The 13852-nt window shown below is 38.3% G+C and overlaps 1 protein-coding gene and 1 long non-coding RNA gene across 3 annotated transcripts in view; one reads left to right on the top strand and one right to left on the bottom strand.

Annotated features, from left to right (window-relative positions):
* DNAJC10 (DnaJ heat shock protein family (Hsp40) member C10) overlaps positions 1 to 11522 on the bottom strand; it is a 75243-nt gene extending 63721 nt beyond the window's left edge. Inside the window, exons 1-2 of one of the 2 annotated variants that reach the window (XM_049106235.1) lie at positions 11458 to 11522; positions 3172 to 3247 (exon numbers count right to left, since the gene is read on the bottom strand). The gene's annotated coding sequence lies outside the window, so the exon portion shown is untranslated. Of the gene's footprint in view, positions 1 to 3171; positions 3248 to 7826; positions 7981 to 11457 lie in introns of those variants that run through there. The other variant, XM_025460413.3, reaches the window with a different exon arrangement.
* LOC112668216 (uncharacterized) lies at positions 8009 to 10901 on the top strand. Its single transcript, XR_003141582.3, has 3 exons — positions 8009 to 8133; positions 9001 to 9041; positions 10467 to 10901. It is a non-coding gene; the product is annotated as an uncharacterized LOC112668216 (long non-coding RNA).
* Positions 11523 to 13852: the final 2330 nt, after the last annotated feature.

The raw sequence follows: 13852 nt of genomic DNA, 5'->3' as shown, positions 1-13852 counted from the left end.
TAGTGGATTAGATAATAGTTTGTGGTTCAGTGTGAATTTCATAATCACGTGGTAGCCCGTGGTCAGGCATTCACTCTCTGCCAGGCTCTGATAGAAAACTGATGATTGCTGATGTTGATGATAACTGCTGCAAAAGGACACCATTGCCATGTAACAAAACTCTAGGGACCTAGGCTGTGATTTTCCTAGTGGGGCATATCGGAAGCACCTTATAGTATTTCAATCTGCCAAAGGCCCTTTTGGTATCATTGGATCTATTGGTGATAAGATCCAAGAGATGGGACCGTCACATGACAGCTTAGAGCTACCTACTTCAGACTCTTTCGTAATTCAGGTCCATCTGAACACGCCAGTCTCACGCGTTAGTTGGTAAACAAGTCCGAGTAATACGACTATATATTGTAGATACACTCTCTCCACAACTTAAGAAGCCATCAAATGTTGAACCTCTTCCTTCGTGGTAGATATAGCAGCTCGCACCATTATACCATTACGCCATCTATGCCGCTCATACCATGATGACTTAAAGCAACTCATATCATTACACAACTGAAAAAGAAATATTCTAACATGTCCCGGACCACTGGGCCTCTAGAAACTTTACCAGTATGGCAGGGTCCTGAAGTTTATCTCCTGTTCTCTGGCACATGGAGGCCTTAGCAAGCCTTGGTACGTTCTGCTTCTCTGTTCCAATCCATATGGATCCAGTATGATCCAATGGATCCAGTTGCAATCCAATGGATCAGTATGATGGTCTTTTCCTAAAGAGGGAACCTGATCCTATCAGAATGATCGAATTCCTTCCAAACTCTATTATGACAGTAAGATCTTTGACATAGTCCTGGCATAAGGTAATAAAGACGTGCTGTGCCTGGTGGTGTCAGGTACATGCAAATTGCTTCGTTTTCTCATATACAAGTAAAAAACCTAGCATTTAACAGGTTAATTACTAACTGCATATGAGGTGCCAGACTGTGCTAGATTTTTTTCAGCTGAGAAAATATATTTGAAAATGTATCTGTCTTTGGCATTCCCATTTTATTCTTCTGACAGCCCATGACTTTTGCCTTAGCAAAGGGAGCAAGTTAAATGAGAGCCCTGCAGGTCTCAGGCCTTTAATAGTGGTTTTATGTCAAAATTCACCCCAAGATGTAACTTCACTTTTGGTTTACTTGCTCCGCGTCTGTGGGAGCAGTTTCAAATGCTTCCGTTTGGCCCTCGCTAGCATGAAAGCCCTGGTCCCCTCACGGAGGCAATGCTGGGACGCTGCCAGTTACTACGCACGACCAGCTAAAGCATACATTCGAGGACAGGGAAATAACCATAGGACGGTGCTCATCCTCTTGGGGCTACTATTAGACTCAGGCTACCCTCTGTGAGCCCCACTCTGCTTAGCGGATTATGGTGGCATTTTAGGTTTCTAGGGATCCACAAAAACTCAGAATTACTGTATAAAAATTCCCAGAAGGTCTGGTTGTTTCCCTTTCCTAAGGGCTATGTCAGTCTGGACAAGGGCCCTGGTAGCCTGGGGCAGGCTCATGGGGGAACACTCAGTATATTTCTGCTCTCCTGTTGCAAGTCTCTTCCTCACTTGAGGCCTCAGGGGTTGGTTCTATCTGGGAGCTAAGCAAGAGTGTGAATCTCCACCATAGGTAACTTATTTTTCTGTCCAGCATATCCAGAGGTTTTCTTTTTTTTGAGACACAGAAAGAGAGGCAGAGACACAGGCAGAGGGAGAAGCAGGCTCCATGCAGGGGAGCCCAATGTGGGACTTGATCCCAGAATCCCGGGATCATGCCCTGAGCTGAAGTCAGATGTTCAACCGCTGAGCCCCCCAAGACCCCCAGAAGTTTTCCTTCTATATATGTCAAACAGTACCCCTAATTCCTGCCTATTGTTTATATTTCTTGGGACCTGAATAGTCAATTAGCCACTGTTACAGATCACTGCAGGTCAAAATACCTGATTTTCATCCATCTCTATAGTAATTACACCTTTCTATCCCTGCTAGTTCAATCCTACCGTCTGGCCTCTACAATTTTGGGACCTTATTGTTCTCAACGAGATCAACAACTCATTTCTATCTCAACGTTCTCCACCAGTATTTCCAGCTGTTAGAGCTCTTCAAGGTTGCTGGCGTCCCCCCACCCTCACCCCAGTGTACTTATTAATACTTTGGTGAAGTTAATGTTCTTTTGATCCTTCTGAGGGGGCGGTTTGGGAGTGACAGAGCACGTCGACCATCCTAGATCCCATTTCAACTTCTCTTTTTTTCCTGAGCCTTTAGACGGCTTCCCCTGTAGTATTCCAGGAAAGTTCTGACATTCTGACTTCATTAACCGAGAGCCATCATTTAACCTAGGCTTCAACTAGCAGGTACTGAAGCCAAAATATTAAACATGATGTCCTTGAGGGGGAGTGCACTTATGTAAGTGAATTTGGCTCTACTGAGTTGCATATTCTAGACCTCTTGGTATAAATATTTATAGAACTCATCCTTCTATGTGCTTCCCAGCCTCTGGTCAGTAAAAGTTGGAAGTTCTAGTAGTTTTTAAATTTTTATTTATTTTTTTATTGAAAAAATTGGAATAACTTTGATTTATAAAAAAGGCACAAAGATAGTACAGAGAGTTCTTATATATTCTTTATCTAGGTTCCCCAGAGATTTATACCTCACATAATCATGGGCCATTTGTGAAACTCATGTTTTAACTTTGGTACAACACCATTAACTCTACTACAGACTTTATTTGGGTCTTGCCAGTTTTCCCACTAATAATTGACAGTTCTTCTATCTCATTTTGTGTGCACACTATTTCCTGGGGAAACAGGTCTTGTACTGCTCCATCTGGACTATGTTGGGCCTTGAATGAATAAGTCCTAGCACGTTATGGGCCTATAATGAATGAGTAGTAGCATAGGGGAGTTCTGGGAGTACCACTATGAGGAACCCAACACATCCAATATACAGGGGTAGAAAAGGGAAAAGATAGCTTCAATAAAAATTCACATTTGTAAAAAAGTACAATGGGAAACACATGCACGCAAACATATATATCAAAATTTTGAGCACATATCATACCCTTTTGGATGTGAAAAGCAAAGCAGGAAAAGTAAGCCCTATGAATGGTTAGCCAATGTGACAGCTCTCTAAGATGATCTCCTTTTTACCTTATTCTCCACGGTTCCTCGACTTTCTAGGAAAGGCTCCTTTCCTATTAACCTCTATACCACATCTGAGGGGCCACTGAGAAGGAAAAGTGAAAAGAGTGAGCTTATTAAGGATAAAGAGAGAAAAAAAATAAATTGAAAACCAGGAAATAGCTAACACAGATGAGAGGATAACTATAAGCCAGGCACATTGCAAGTACTTCTCACACAATAATCCATTTAATTCTTACAAAATCCTCAGAGGTAGATACTATTGTGCAAGTTTTACAGAGGGGAAAGTGAGGCACAGAGAAGTCACTAACTTGCCCAAGGTTGGACAGCTAGTGCGGATAGAACTGGAACTTGAACCTGGGGAGCCTGGTTCTAGAGTCTGCACTTCTGCACAGGGGTAATGCTGGCATCATAGAATGAATTGGGAAGTGTATTCTTTTCCTTTATTTTAAAGACACATTAATTTTATTTTTTCTTTATATAATAGAAATCACTGTGGGGCATCCCGGGTGGCTCAGTGGTTAGGCGCCGCCTTCAGCCCAGGGCCTGATCCCGGGTGCCAGGATCAAGTCCCATGTCAGGCTCTCGGCATGGAGCCTGCTTCTCCCTCTGCCTGTGTCTCTGCCTGTGTCTCTATCTCTCTCTCTCATGAATAAATAAATAAAATCTTAAAAAAAATAAATTGCTTTAAAAATTTTTTTGCTTCTCAAACTTCAGATGGAAGTCTAAATTATTGATTTATTTCTTTTTCTAGAATAAACACTTAAAGCTAGGAGTTTCCTTTTCTTTCAGCTTTCTGAGATATCATAGACAATGTTGTAATATATTTGTTGGTATGTGTATACATTATGAAAGGATTCCCACCACTGAATTAATGAACATATCTATCACCTAATATATTTATCGAATTTTTTGTGTGTGTGAATGCATAGGTTCTATTCTGTTAGCAAATTTCAACTACACAATGCAGTATTATCAATTATCGTCACTCTATTATATATTAGATTGTCACTTACCCATCTGATAAATGAAAGTTTGTACCTAACAGCCTCTCTCAATTATCTCCATTCCCCAGTTCTGGCAACTGCCATTCTACTCTCTGTATCTAACAGTTCAAAAAAAAAATTTTTAATTCTACATAGAAGTGATATAATGCAGTTATTTGTTTTTCTGTGTCTGGCTTATTTCACTTAGCATAATGTTCTCTAGGTTCACCCATGTTATTGCAAATGGCAATATTTCCTCCTTTTCAAAGGCTAAATGATGTTCCATTGTATATGTATGTGTGTGTGTATCATATTTCCTTTATCCATTCATTCACTGACAGACACTCAGGTTGTTTCCATACCTTGACTATTGTGAATAATGCTGAAATGAACATGGGAGTATATCTTTTGAAGAAAATTATTTCCTTTGCATATAAATTCAGAAATGGGATTGCTAAATAATGTTAGTTCTGTTTTCAATTTTTTTCAGGAGCCTCCATACTGTTTTCCATAGTGACTGCACTAACGATAGCTGTGGTGAGTGATAGCTGTGGTGAGCACATGCTCAAGTACCTTTTAAGAACTGTGGCTTTGTTTCTAGTCTCATGAATTTACGGATGGCATGCCACATTGACCCTCAAGAGCCACATGCCTTGAGCTCCTGTCCCTTGGATGGAAGTCTTAAAGTCGGGATGCTAGATATATGGCCCAAACTCCTCATTTCTCAGGGAGAAGCTGGAAACTGGGCGATCCCCCCTGATTGCATGGTGCTGTGCCAGGGTAGGGGCCAGGGTAGGGCTTATGGTGACAACGTGTCTCAGCTTTTCTTGCCCATCTTGATGTTGGTACTACTCTCTCATTTTCCCAATGTGTAGGAGTCCATCAGTAGTTTCTGGATTTCTTTCAGAGGGAATTTTTCTGTATGTAGCTGTATATTTGGTCCATTTGTGGGAGGAGGAAAGTTCAGGAACCTCATGTGTCACCACCTTGGTCTCTCCTCCTCCTTCAATTTCTTTCTAAGTACAGTTTTTATCCTATAAATTTTGATATATTGTGTTTTTATTCTCACTCAGTTCAAAATATTTTCTGATGTTTCTTGTAATTCTTCTTTGACCTATGGATCATTTAGATGTAACAAGGAGAATCGATTAGTGCTTACGTCAAGGAATTGTTGTGAAGAAGTAAATGGCCCATTGTCAAAGTGATGTGTGTAGGAACAGTGCCTGCCACGTAATAATTGTTATGCAGCAGCTTTTGTTGTCACCTCCAAATTTATCTTTGGGTTTCCTCATTCTGCTTTAAGGAGAAATCTAAATTGTCTCTTAACTTTTGCTACTATAAACCCTGCTTAGTCTTTCATACTCCTTTGTTACCACCAGTGTGGGATAGGAATACTTTGAGGGCCCAGGCTTTCTTATATTGCTAACAGGTACTTGGACTCTTTAATTAATCAGATTCTGTAGATAAGAGGAATAACAATTTGGTTTTTATAACTTTTGTTTGCTTTAGCAGCCATGTGCCCTTTAAAATGCTGTGACTAGAACAGGAGAATGAGAAAAGAGTATGTGTGTGTGTGTGTGTGTGTGTGTGTGTGTGTGTGTGTTTTAACCATATTGCTTCTTAGATTGTCTTTTTCAAACAGAAAAAGTTACTTTGGCCGCCTTGGAATATATTACTCATAACTAGTTTCAAGTTAAAGGCTCTCTCCTTCTTAATGAATTTATTTTATACCAAAAGAGTTGGTTTTTTTTTTTTTTTTCACTAAATGCTATTTCCAGGGGTTATTTCATTTTTCTCCTCAACATTTTGAAACACCAACCAGAACTGAATGTGCCTCTTGCCCAAATTAATATATTCAAAGCTAAGATTACATAAAACTGTGAAAACTTCATCTGCACACTAATATGCAAAAAACCATCCTCCATGTTGAGTAAAGATGCTAAATCAGTAGCACAGAATTCTCTATCCCTAAGTGAGGGAATAGGATTTCAGGGAAGAAAGTGGTCGCTGAAAGGCTCTTTCAGATTTTTCAACCTGAATCACTGTTCCTGTTTGTCTAGATACAAATGCCTAACCTGATGATATATTTTGGATTTTTCATACCTAACAGCCAGCCTCTCACATTTTGATATAGGTTTCTATTCTGTTCTCCAAGGAAGAGTTCCAATTTTTAGAATAGACTTTCAACAAGAAGTATTAGATTGAACAATTCTGTTGGCATAACTAAGCACACAAACTTGGTATATTCCCTCTCAATAGTAGTGGATACTTTAATGCAGTTTATTCCATTTATAAGAACATTTTGTAGCATAATAATGGAATCAGCAATAATTCTGCAGTTAAATATAACTGTTTAATTCTATTGTCAGACATTTTTCATTTGAAGACTTAGTCCTCATCAAGATAAATTTCTATCCCAAAGACCTAATCTACTCCTTGTAAAAATATCCTCTTTAATTAGTTGAGTAACTTCTTTTTAAAATTTATACAACTAAAGGGCAGATTGTCACCAAATTGGTGGCAACAAACATGCTCTCACTAGGCCTATCCTTCTGTTTCCATTATTACTGTTTTTGTTCAATTTGTAAAAATCTCAGTGAGCCAGCAAAATGCACCACCCACTAATAATTAGGTAAAATAAGTTGCCAAAGTATCCTGGGGGAATAAAAGGCATCTTTCCAGTGGGCAAGACTTCATAGAATTTTTGTTTGAAAAATTATTATACATGATATTTGGTCCTGAAGATAATTGGAGATTTTGCATTTTTTTCTGAACTCTTCAAGGTAAACACTGAAACTTTTATTTGATTTTACTTTTGCTTCATCAATTTGACAGTAGCAAAAGCATGAAAACTACCAGGCTTTAGTTTGCCATATTCTCTAGGACATACTTGAAGGAAAAAAAAAATCTTTAAATACTTCAATTAATCATCAGAACATGAAGTATGATCTAGGGACTCTTGGGGACCCCAAACTCTTTCCAGATATCCAAGAGGTCAATATATATAATATTATCATATTATTTCCATGATAATAATGACATGTTAATTATTTATAAACTATTTTCCTAATAGGAAGATGTAAATTGTCTATAAATGATTTTCATAATAGTGAGTTATTAATTATGCTTTGTTTACTCTTATTCTGTTACAAGTATCCAGTGAAGTTTTCCATAAGCTACACAATGTATCATATCTACAGTAGGCTAAATATAGAAACAGGTATAAAAATCCAGCCCTCATTTCTAAGGGCCAGACATTAGACAGGAATATAAGGTATTGTCATCTTTCCGATTAATTTTCTTTAGGGAAAAATTTCATAGACATGTTAATATGTAATGGGTTTATTATATTTTAAATGAATTAATAAATATTTTAAGTTTCCTAGTGTAATTTCTAATGTGGTAAATATCAGTAGGCACGATGGACTCACATAAAGATCTTTGAAGTCCTCAATAATTTTAAGTATGTAAAAGGGTCTTGAGACAAGAGTTTGAGAACCACCAATCAATCCAATTGCCAAGGAAACTTCCTACTCTTATTCTATCCCAAAAATTGTGCACGTGGATTTTTACTTAACGATTTTACTCGTTTTAATGACCTCAACTCCATTTCTAGTTCATGTGGCCCATGCCTCCTTCCTCTCCCCCACCTTCTAGATTCACTGCTAAATCAATTACCTTGGATCCTGAATTTTTAGAGTCCTGAATACTTGTAGCAATTTGGTGACCTGAGAGGCAAAATTCCTTGATAAGGTATGAGGAGATAAGAGTACAAAGAGTAAGCTTCAAAGACCTGAAGTTTTGTAACTGGTAACATTTCTCCTGTAACTCCTACATTCATGTAACCAGGACAACAAGAACTGACCAGGGCTAGAACCTTACCATCCATGGGTGGTCTATAATACGTCAGACATTCTATTAGCCACTTTGTCTTTTGTTTTTAATCCTTACAGTTTCTAGCTATGCATAATTGACTTATTCATGGGTAAGGACCTGTAGGTTTGGAAATGATTTGTTCAAGACAAAGTTTGTAGAGTTGGGATTCCTGGACCAGCCTCATTAGTGCACAGGCCAGGCCTTTCAATTCTTTTTGTGACGTGTCTCCTTACATTTTACACTGAGGGAGGTCTGGACCATAATAGTCATTTAACAAATACATTTTTGTAGAATGGAGAAATGAATTTGACCCCACCTAAGAGTTAAGTTCTGCTTAGCATGTTTTAGGATTCCTTCTCTTTTCTCTCAGATCGTTTCAGCTCTCTGATCAGAATCAGAAATTCTAAATGTTCCCTCTGCTCATCAAAGCATTGTAATCAGAGATCTTTTAGCAGCACGGAGAGTCACTGACCTTTCAAAGGCTGAAAAAATTAATGAATAAAGATGGGCCTTGTTTCTTCCAGAATGTAAATTGGAATTAGTCTGAAAGGAACTTAAAAATAAATTGCCACTGGGGTCTGAAGAGCTATTAGATATAAAGACCCCTCCCCACCCAAAAAAAGACTAAATGTCAAGTAGGACTTTTTTTACATAACATGTAATATCTATCCTGAAATATTTTCCCACACCCCCTCCTTTAAAGAAATTCTATCTTGTTTTCACTGTCTGTCTAGAACAGTTTGGTTGGTTCAATTCTGCTTTAACAATTGGCTTAAAGTACATGAACAGTTTCATGTCATTAACTTTCATCTCTATTTGCCATTATAACTTGAAATCTTAAAAAGTAATAGTTATGCTTCAAGAAAGTACTTTGTGTGACTTTCCTATATCTGAAAGATCACAAGGGAGAGAGTGAATAGTTCACGCAAATCCAAACTGATATATTTTAACTATCTACTTACTTTATTTTCAACAGGATAGGACTTCAATTTAAACCAGTTACATCAATAGTAGCAGGTGAGTAACACCAGCCATGCTGCTCTAAAGAGTTTAGGCTGATTCAAAGTAAAAATTATTAAGATGGCATATGAAAATAAGTTAAGATAAATCTAACTAAGAAAATTACTTTAAAATTAGCTTTTAGGATGCCTGGGTGGCTCAGTCAGTTAGGCATCTGCCTTCGTCTCAGGTCACGATCCCAGGGTCCTGAGATTGAACACCACCTCCAGCAGGGACTCTGCTTCTCCCTCTCCCTCTTCCTGCCATTCTCCCTGCTTGTGTGCGCTCTCTCTCTCCATCAGATAAATAAATAAAATCTTAAAAAAAGGAAAATAGCTTTTAAAATTATTTCTCTGATTTAATACCAATTCCTTATTTATTTCCTTATTCAGAAATATTTTTATAGCTTTTATAATTATGAAAAATAAGACAATGAGTATCTATTTCCTCTGACCTCATCTTTAATTCTTTGCACATATTTTATGACGTGCATCACACTTAACCTCCTGTGCACATTTCCTCTCCCTCACTACAGTGCAAGCTCGTAAGACCAGAGAACATACCGTTCATCTTTGCATCTCTCACTAAAAGCAGTATGGTATTTTGCATATTGTATACGTCCAATAAATATTCATATGAATAAATTATTACTCACCACGCGTGCTAATGTATCTCTCACATTAATTCTATATTGGATTCTTTAGAGAAACCTAGACTCTAGAGCCCCAAATTTAATTGAGTTTTGCTTAGATTTTGCTTATTTCTTTGTAGTCTTTAAGTGAGTGTTAACATAAAATGCAAGAATCTCCTAAGCAGTAATTGGAATTGGTCTTATTAGAATAGTCTTGGCCAGTTACCCTTGCTGGAATAAAAGTTCTGTTCTTTGATCACACCCTGGAGATTGCATCTCCTTTGTCATATCTTTGACGGGGGCCTAGAATCACAAGACAGTGAAAGTGAATAGGTAATCTCAGACCAGTCTAGCACTGTTTGTCTTTTGGGCACAGGTTTAAAAGATAAGCACGCTTTCACTTTTAGAATGAAATAAGATATAACTAAAACTGGGCCGAGAGTAAACACAGTACTAGTGTCAGGAGAGTTTTTCATTAAAGGAGCTTTTCCTTTAATGAAAACTAATGAGGGTATGTATTCCATGGATAACTTTTTTTTTTTTTTTTTTTTTTTTTTTTACTGGGAAAATTCCCCAGAACTAATTTGCCACATGTTGTATTTTGGAGACCGCTAAGTCATGAGAGTAAGGTATCCCCTCAGCGCAGCCAACCTGAGTTAGCCACTAATTTTTGTTCTCGGGAAATGTGACTTCCTATAAAAGAACTTGTGTTGTTAAGAAGAGTGATAGGATGGTGATAAAGAAAAGTAGTTTTCCTCATGAGAAGAGAGAGTTGGAGAATAAAGTCTTGTCCCATCCCCCCCTTTTTTAAGGAGAAACATGGAGCCAGCAGGACCAGCAGCCTGAGCACCATGATCAAGAGCAAGATCACAGGAGAAGGAGACAGACTCGGATTTGAATCCCAGCCGTGCCCTTTCAATTAACAAAGCGATTAACCCCTTTCTTCCTCATCTGTGAAATAGTCATAACGATGGTTTCGTAGATTGTTTTGAGAATGATAAAAGGCCATGTTTTCAAAAAGCATGGTACATAATAAACATTTACGGATGTTAACAAAGGAAAAAACAAATGTTCTTTCTACAGAAACATTCTTACAGCAGAGAGTGGTATTTGATCATGCTATTTTAGCTTAGTGGAAATATCTCGTAAGAGCCTATCACTGTCATCAAAAAGCACTCTGAGTAACCTCCTATGTTCTCTTGCTTTTTTGAAGATGAATTAACTCACCAGATAGCAAATATGATGCAATATAAAATCATACACCTGTATTCTTGATTTTAAATCAGTTTCTTGTCAAAAAAAAAAAAAAAAAAAGCACCAACTAGGACTTTATTATCCCCTCAGGGAACTGATAAGATCAATGTTCAGAAACTAAAAAAAAAAAAAGTAAGAAAAATTCAGTCCTGAAATTTGGTATATTTACCAAAAGGCAGTACCTTGGCGGTGGTGGTGGTGGGGGCGGTGGTTTGCTGAAACAATCAGCAGATCATACTAATTTCCTTCCTGGGAAAAGAAAGTGTGAATTGTCACCTGATGTGGAGAGTGGATAGTACAGAGTTTTGTCTGGTAGTGTTAGTTATCCTGCTGAATCCAATTCCTAGCCCTGTTTCCCTTGTGAAGGTTCAGGGTAAGAGCTGGAGCCTGAATATCACCACTTACCCCTCTGTCCTCGAGTTATAACTAAAAAAGAATAATCGCAGACATTTGACTCAAGCAGGGATCAAGACAGCGACATTATTATTGATAAAGGGCTATGCCAAGGATAGACATACAGCCTTTAATCCTTAAGAATAACTGAAATACCTTCCTGCCTGGTCCTCCTGTTGGATGGTAAGTATTGCCGAGTGTCTGAAGAGGTTCCTTGGGAAGTAGAGGTCTCAGGGCCAAATACACTGTGTTCTCATGTTCTCCCACATGATATATTTAGAGATGAAATCAGCTTGAAATGAACAGTAAGAACAGCCTTAAAGGGGAGATGAAGTCATAGCCCAGCAGTTTTATCTCTTTGCTTTGGTAATGGGGTAGGTTATGTGCTCACTGTGTGCAAATGTCTCTGGACTTTAAAAGGAAACATATTTTTACAGGATAAGCATAGGCATAAAAAGGAATAGAGAAAGAAAAATTGTTCATCTATCCCCTGCCCCATTATGATGACACTCTTCTGGGTATCATTTAGTTTTTACAAATCTGTAAAAGTTTTGAAAAAAATTTTATTCTGTTCTTTCTGCTCGAGAATATAAATAATATAAATATAAATATAAATGTTGTTAGTGTCATAGCATAATCCTTATAAATATATTTAATGATAGTGTAGTGTATAAATATTTCACTAAGTGGATTCAACATAAGTTATTTAACGAGTCACTTTAAGGTTATTTTCAGTTTTTAAACTTGTTTCCAGATTTCCCTTTGCTAATATAAAGAATGCTGGTGTATCATTCTGCATAAAACCTTTGCTGTTCTAGATTTTTTTTTTAACCTTACAATAGATTCTCAAGAGTTGGATTTTAAGGTCCTGGGTATATTTAGAGTATAGTGCCACAAGACATTTTTAGTAGGGGACAAAGGATCACTTTCTCCTAATAAAAATCCAATTAGATCTCTAAAACTTGGTGTCTGAAGGTTGTTCAGAGAAGCTGTATTTTGGGAATGGCATCAGGACGTACACGACAGGTATATGAGAATTGCATTCTGTCTCAGATGATAACCACTTAGCAGTACTGTTTCTAGGAGGAAAAGCTGCCTTTGCCACTCTTCTGATGCATTAGAGTACTTTAACAGAAAATAACATATTTTCAACTTGATAAATTCTTTAAGCAGAAGAAGAGAAACTCGTATTTGTTGAGTGCCTACTTGGCTCCAAGCACAGTATTTCCATTTTCACATTTATTATTGTTGGAGCTACACAGTAGGGTTTGTTTCCTCAATTGTACCCCTCTTTTTTTCCCTCCATGGTTCTGGTCAACAGAGCATCAAAGACCTGAGTGTAATAGGACTCAAGACTTCAGTCATGTTACTGGTAAAGCTGGATTAAAAGGTGTGAAACACCTCCAAGTTCCTTCCAAACCTGGACTTTGGAATGCATACGTCCGTCATTTATTTACTTGCTGACAGGTGGGAAGCTGGAGTGGAGAAAGCAGGCCCTCTTGGTCTGCCTATTATGTAAAGATTAAAAGCACAGGTGCCCACTGGGTAAGAGAGCAGGACTCTGGAGGACAAGAGGCAGTCTCCAGTCTGAATGGCGATGTCGTCTTGCCTTTTGGTTATAACTGATCAATGAAGAGCTGCCTTCCTGTAAACCAATCAGGTTACCCACTCCTCCCGTCCTGATGAGGGACAGGTGTAGAAAAGACCTGCTCTCGTGGAAACATGGCTGAAGGAGGGTCTGGAGCCCTTACTTTCCCAAATTATCACAAATAGTCTTCAAAAGAATACCATAAAGATTAGAATCCTATTTGTAGGTAAGGAGCCTGACGTTCAGATATGTCAAGCAATTCCTAAGTTCACATAGGTAGCAAGTGAGCCAACATTCAAACCGAGATGTGTCAGACTCCAAGGCCTACAATCCTTTCATTGGACTGATGAGTACTATTGCCTTCATGACCCTCACCAACCACCGTCCCTCCATTCTTATTTAATAGAGGCTTTTTAGAGACACAATCACTTACAGTGTAGGAGTGACTCTCATGGTGGGAATTTCAGGCATCTTGGTAGTCTAGAGGGATTGAGGTTTAGGGCAGTTTGACCTTTGACATTCTCAAATGACGAATCTCTCTGTAACTTTTGGAACAGCTATAGCAACACAACTCTATGTAAGACTTCCCCTTGTCTAGAGATGTCTCTCATCGTTTAGACCCAGACTGTAAGACCCTGATTGCTCTTTCACCTGGCACATTTGCCAGGATTGTTTACATCAAATAGGTGAGAGGATGAGATACGCTCTCCTCTGGATGAAGAGCAGACTTGCTCACTGCTTGCTGTAAAAGCTGTGTGTTCCTCGAACTAAGTGTCCTCTGGACACAACACAAGACTACTACATGCACAGCATCCGTTTGAGCCCATTGTATCATTAAGATTTTTTTTTTAAGATTTTATTTATTTATTCATGAGAGACAGAGAGAGAGAGAGAGGGAGAGGGAGAAGCACGTTCCATGCAGGGAGCCTGATGTGGGACTCGATCCCAGGTCTCCAGGATCAT

The sequence above is a fragment of the Canis lupus genome, chromosome 36 (genome assembly GCF_003254725.2).
Source record: "Canis lupus dingo isolate Sandy chromosome 36, ASM325472v2, whole genome shotgun sequence".
Lineage (NCBI taxonomy): Eukaryota > Metazoa > Chordata > Mammalia > Carnivora > Canidae > Canis > Canis lupus.
This window is presented reverse-complemented; position numbering and strand designations above follow the sequence as displayed.